Genomic DNA, 6,374 nt, shown 5'->3' on the forward strand with positions numbered 1-6,374 from the left:
GCCACCTACTGACGTGTAGGGGTACTGCTGACGAAAAAATCTCCGGAACCAGTCGGACGCCTGGGGGTAATTCTACAGTAAGGAATCTATAACTAATATATGTCTCTTACAGATATATTGCTACTGAAGGTAAGTAACTTGTTCATTGGATTGGACCTGGAAGTCTTTAGCTCTGAGTACTTGTGGTATATTCTGGCAACATTTGAAATACGATGCCACATTTGATTGGATCCCAAACTTATTGTTTATGTGTGTTTAAGTGTGTGTGATTAACCTCTTATCTTTGAACAGTCTGACAAGACCTTTTGTAGATCACACAATGCACCTAGATATATACATACATCCTGAGTGGTGCCTCTGATTTTAGGTGGGTAATTAATTTAAGATATTATGGCAACTGTACAGATAGCTATACAACCACCTCCATTTCTTCAAAGAGCTGGCAAACCAGACATCAAATGCAAACAATGCTTTCCTGTCCTCCTTCTGTCGCGCTGGTCCCTCCTCGTGCGCTTACCCCGCCCGTATTCCGAGACGCCCCTACTCCTCCCGAAACCATGATCATCTACAAGGACTTGCTCACTGGAGATGAGCTGTTTTCTGACACCTACAGAATTAAGGAAACTTGTAACGGTATCTGCATTGAGGTGGAGGGAAAGGTTGTTACCAGACGGAAGGGGGTATTGACGATGCACTTTTCGGGGGGAATGTGTCGATAGAGTGCACAGACATTGAGGGGTCAGATCCAACAACAGTCAGAGGTGTTGACATAGTATTGAACCATCACCTTCAGGAGACTGGCTTTACCATGGAATCCGACCAACACTATATTAAAGAATATATGAAATCAATAAAGGCCAAACTTGAAGAGACCAAGCCTGATCGGGTGAAACCATTCATGTCGGGAGCTGCTGAGAAAGTCAAAGTTATACTCACAAACTTCAAGAACTATCAGTTCTACACCAGGTAAAATTGTTTCCCAGAGGGTATGGTTGGATTGCTGGATTACTGTGAAGATGGAGTGACGCCATATAGATTTTCTTTAAGGACGGCTTAGAAATTGAGAAATGCTAACGACCTACATTAAGCACATTGAATTGATCATCACTGACGGCTGCTTTTTCATCCACACAAAAGGAATGAGTTGCGTGTATTTGGATTGGTATTGCCTTCAGCTTTGTTCATCTATTCGACCCGACTCTTGAGTGGAGGGCTTGTTTTAACCAAGTCATTAGGTTGGTGAAAGAAAATGCTTTGCACCTCCTCTGGATAATGTCCAAGTCCTTTTTCTAAGCATTATAAGCAATGTGCAAATGGATCAGTGAACGTTTTCAGCAATTACACTAGTCTTGTTGACTTGGTGTTAATTGTCATTTGCAAGATTGCATTCATCTAGAGGAACCTTAAGAATGACTGGCAAAACACTCTTTTGAACCCCAAATAAAGCATCCTCAATTTTACCGTAAAAAAAATGCAAACAATGGACCTTCGTTTTTGAAAATTATCTTGCAGCTATTGATGGTAGTGGTTACAATCCGTCCAGGAAATTAGCACAATTTTAATCATTTCAGAACAGCAGGGCAGAGGGTTTTTGACACCCTACCTATTTTCCCAGCACCAGCTGAAGGAGTAGCATGGAATGTGTAGTTGGAGGCTAAAGCAAGACTTGCAAACACATTTGAGGAGCAGTCTAGCGTCCTTTTGAAGAGACATAATTTCTTGTAATGTAAACATTGAGTGAAGTCTATAGAGGAGTATATTGTGGCAATCGGGTTGCTTGCTGACACATGCAAATTTGAAAACAATGAAGACATATACATAAGAGACCAATTTCTTGTTCAATCATTTTTCCAAAAAGGTCCTTATGAGCTTGCTGACATGTAGGAATCCTTGTTTGAAAGAAACTATAGACATCACTAAAAGTATAGAACGGTCCATTGTAACATCACAGATTTCACGTCAGTAGGGTTCATTACCAGTCAGCTATGTCTCACAAGAAACACCAATTTGTGTGGTGAATTTTAAAAACATTAGGCCAAGAAGGAATAACATGTTTTAGATTTGGTTTCAAGGGGCATTTAGGAAACAGTCTTTCTTGTCGGACACTGGGCAAGAAATGTAACCTGTAACGTAATATTGGTCATTTTCAAACAGTATTTAAAAACTTGGTGGAGGTGCCAAGGTCAAACAGTATTAAACTGACTGAAGATGGAAAAATGCTAGAATGTGTTGATATGTTTACCAATGATTGCCTAACAATAGATAGTCCAGACCTTGGAGGAAGAGAATAGAAAATCAAAGGGCTCTGTGACAAGCAGCTATTAATAATTAAGATATACTGGTGATTGCTGACTCAGGTGCACCAGTTACCATTTTTGCAGGCACCACGTTTTATGATGCGGTCTGATTCAGTGAAATTGAATACACCAGATATCAGCCCACATGCATTTGAGGAGCAATATTTAGTTTTGTTTGGCTATTTCCAAACTCATGTAGAATGTCTGGGTATATAGGTTTATGTGGCGGTTAAAGGACGAAACATTGTAGGTTGGTTGGACCTAGCCAAGCTGGACATTCACTTGCGGTCAGGATGTGATCTGCCTATTGTGTTGGGAGAATTGCCTGTTGTATCTATTTGTTCTGGTAATGATTTCCAAGATTCTGAATGTCTTTAAGAATGAAACTGGGACTATCAGGGGTTTAGAACATAAAATTAAGCTAAAAGAGAATGCCCTGCCTGTGGTACAAAATGTTCATCACATACCGCTTAGTGTCAGGAGTGGTCTGAAGACTCTTCTGGATGTGCTATTTTCTGAAGGAGTAATTCAATCCATGGACTCCTCTGATTCAGTTTTGTCAATTGTTTTGTTGAAGAAACGTTTGGGTGACCTTAGACCCAGTGTTGACTTGCGGTCACTCAACCAGAATGGTTTTCTGACCTGCCATTCTTTGGCACACATAAAAGAGGTCATAGCTAATGTGGGGAACTCTGAATATTTATCCACCGTAGATTTGCGTTCTGCATACCACCAGATTGGCCTGTGGCCAGAATCTCAAACACTTACTACTTCTGTTACACCCTTTGGGGCGTTTGAGTATTTACGGCTGCCGTTCAGCCAGGCCTCAACGGCCAGCGTTTTTCAGAAAATGATGGATGCATCATTTGGCGCTATGCCCAATGTGCAGGCATTCCAAGATGACAGCCTCCTTTTCACGAAAAACAAAGAACAACATTGAGAGATTGTACTTAAAGTACTAAGGGGCACATCATCAACAACCGGGGATAATTATCGCTAAGCGCACTTAGCGCTAGGATAATGATCGCCGACTATCGCTTGTTTTTATCACAGAGATAGCGCGCTATCAGCAACGCTTATCTCCAGAGTGATAAAAACAACCGAGTTAGCTGCCAAGTGTGCAATTATCACTGGGATTCCTTCGATAATCGCACAATGTTTGGCGCTTTGTTGATGATAGGACAGGGTAGACTTAACCATGATATCCACCTTCCATTGGGTATCATGGCTAAGTCAAACTAAAAGCAGGCGTAAGGAAAGTAGTGATAACCGCGGTTAGCGCTACTTTTCTTATCGCTATGCTTGTTGGCGTGCCCATTGATAATTGGAGAAATGTCGGTTAGCGACATTTCTCCAGTTATTTTGGGAAGGAACGCCCACTTTGCATCTCATTAGAGATGCAAAGGGAAAAAGGGTGCTAACATGCGATTATGCATGTTAGCACCCTCTTGTTGATCGGGCGAAAACATTATCTCCGCTTTTCTGGCTTTTAAAGCCAAAAAAGCGGAGATAAGGCACTTGATGATATGCCCCTAAGTATTTTACAGGACAGGGGCAAGACGGTTAAGCCTGAGAAATGCCAGTTGGTGGTGCGACAGGTTGCGTCTTTGAGCATACTGTATCTGGAGATAGAATCAAGCCAAAGTTCAGCAATGTCAAGGTCCTAGTTAAGGAACCTCCTTCCACTGGCAAAGATGCCTTGCTCTCCTTCCTAGGATTATGTGAGGACAATGCTAGATTAGTTCAATGGTTATGCCCTATTTGTACATCCCATGAGATCATGCTCAAAAAAGGTTGAAAGTTTAAATGGTCATCAGAGGTGAATGAAGCATTTGACAAAGTAAAAGGTCTGGTGATTAATGCGCCTGCGCTGATTGCTTTTTTGTCAAGTGGTAAATCCTTTATCACTGTGGACACCAGTCTGAGAGGCATTGGAGAAGCATTTGGTCTATGGGTATCAGGAAAGGAAAAAACTGTGGCATTCTCTTTAATGATACTTAAGGAGGCAGAGATACATTATAGTAGTATAGAGCAAGAAGCCCTTGCTTATATTTGGGGAGTGCAAACGTTCAAAACTTCCATCTTGGGAACAGCGTTTGATGTGTACTTATTGGGTGGCAATGGTTTGGGTTAATCCTCTGTCTGCCTAGTGAGACCTTTTATCCATATTACAAGAGTATGATGTAACAGTGAAGTATATCCAAGGAAGAAAAAAACTTTCAGGCAGATTGCCTGTCTCGTCTACCTTTACCCAACTCCATGGACAGAGTTTGAAAGGGAGTGTGTTGCTGTAACCATTGATGCAATTCAGGGGCATCTGGGCTCCATATCGGAAAAAAAGAGTGGCTGGAGGCCACGGAGAAAGAGCTGGTTTTATGTAAAGTTTTTGTCTTTATTGAAAGGGGTTGGCCCAGGGAAAGGGGTTTGTCTGGGGAAATGAAAGATTTCCATCAAATTTCACCAGAGCGGTTATGTGAGAGTGTGCATGAGAAATGAATTGTTCTTACCCCCCACAAGAATATACGGTTTTATTGTAAATATTGCTCATGAGGAACACTTGGACATATGTGCCACTTGCAAGAAATTCTACAGAATGATTGATAGTCAGTGTTAGGTGTCAGACAAGCATTGGAAGTCATCTACTAAACTGATGTTTCCAGTTTCATTGCCTTTCATTGCTTGCGACAAAGTTGCTTGAACGTTGCAGGTCTATTCAATTTGCTATTGTCAGACTTGAGGTTCCTCATTGTGTTAATTGAATACTTTTCCAAATTGATATATTTTTCCCTCGTGGATGCTCCAAATACCAACAATGCACTACAATTTCTTACAAGAGTTTTTAAAGTGGAGGGAGCCCCCAAGTGCATTGTAACTGCCAACAGCTTGCTTTTTGTTTCCCAAAAAATTGAAGGTTTCTTAGAGGGTTTTGATATTCAGCATGTGCAAGTTGCATTGTACAGTCTCTTTTCTAATGGTTTGGTGGAAAGAGCCAACCGATTGTTAAAGGAGAGGGTACCAAGTGCTCTCTCATCGGGTCTGGATGTGTATGAATTTCTGGAAAAAAAGGTCTGGGCATATTTAATAACTCCGCACTGTACCACAGGTATCGTTCATTTTACTTTGTTAAGGGGAAAGGAAGCCAGCTCTAACTTGGCATGGATGCATAACGTTGTTTCAAAAAGAGAAAATTATGCACACCACTTATATGTTTACTTGACACTTACCTGTACTCACACTACTTATGGTACTGTTACCTACTTTTACATCTCTTATGGTAATGACATGTACTCCATTGTTTATTTATATATGTATTCTTGATGGTTGAAGGTGGGTTCTGGAATTCAGGGGTAACGGCTGTTGCCTGTGGAGTGAGAGCCTGCCAGACGGCCCTTTGGATGTGGGTATGTGGTAGTAATAAACTACAACTTTTATCTCTACCTGGACTACTCGTGTTTGATGCGTACAACACAGATCACCCATACGTGATGGACTGCACTAATAGCACGAGGAAACATCTTGTTCGCTGCTCGTGGCTCTGCTAAAGCATGAGCTCTTACCAGCAGCATATTTATAAATGAGCTCACTTTTCAGGGCCTCACACGGGAGCCCACCATTGTGGAGGAATGGGCAATTGTTATTTACAAGCTTGCTGATATGTCTTTTGGGAGTAGCTAGAGTTCTCCAGTATTGGGGTGTCTTTCATAGATTCACATGCCTGAATCATTCCCCGTCGTAGGAGTGGGAGTCCCACGGTACATAAAAAAGCAATAATATGCCATAATAACATAAAAAATTAAACTTGGTAATAACCAACCAGGAAGTAAAGTAGCCCAGGCTACAGGAGAAAAAACTTCCACACTCATGACCATCCTAGTCATTTTGTATAGCCCAAACTGCAGCCAATCAGGTGACAGCACCCACCAGAAGGTTCTCCCCAGAGGCTTAGGTTCTCAGATTTTCTACCGCACGTCGTGTGAAGGGAGTCTCCCTGAGCTCTGCTCAGTATTTCTCTAATTTCCTTCAGGAATCTGGTTTTGAAGATCTCTTCATCTAAGAAATCTTTATTCAGGCCTTGTA

The 6,374-nt window shown here is 41.6% G+C and overlaps 1 pseudogene; it reads left to right on the forward strand.

Annotated features, from left to right (window-relative positions):
• The first annotated feature begins 542 nt into the window (after nucleotides 1–542).
• On the forward strand, nucleotides 543–1,106 carry LOC144819503 (translationally-controlled tumor protein homolog; annotated as a pseudogene).
• The last annotated feature ends 5,268 nt before the right edge of the window (nucleotides 1,107–6,374 follow it).

This window comes from Lissotriton helveticus, chromosome 2_1, assembly GCF_964261635.1.
Source record: "Lissotriton helveticus chromosome 2_1, aLisHel1.1, whole genome shotgun sequence".
NCBI classification, from domain to species: Eukaryota; Metazoa; Chordata; class Amphibia; order Caudata; family Salamandridae; genus Lissotriton; species Lissotriton helveticus.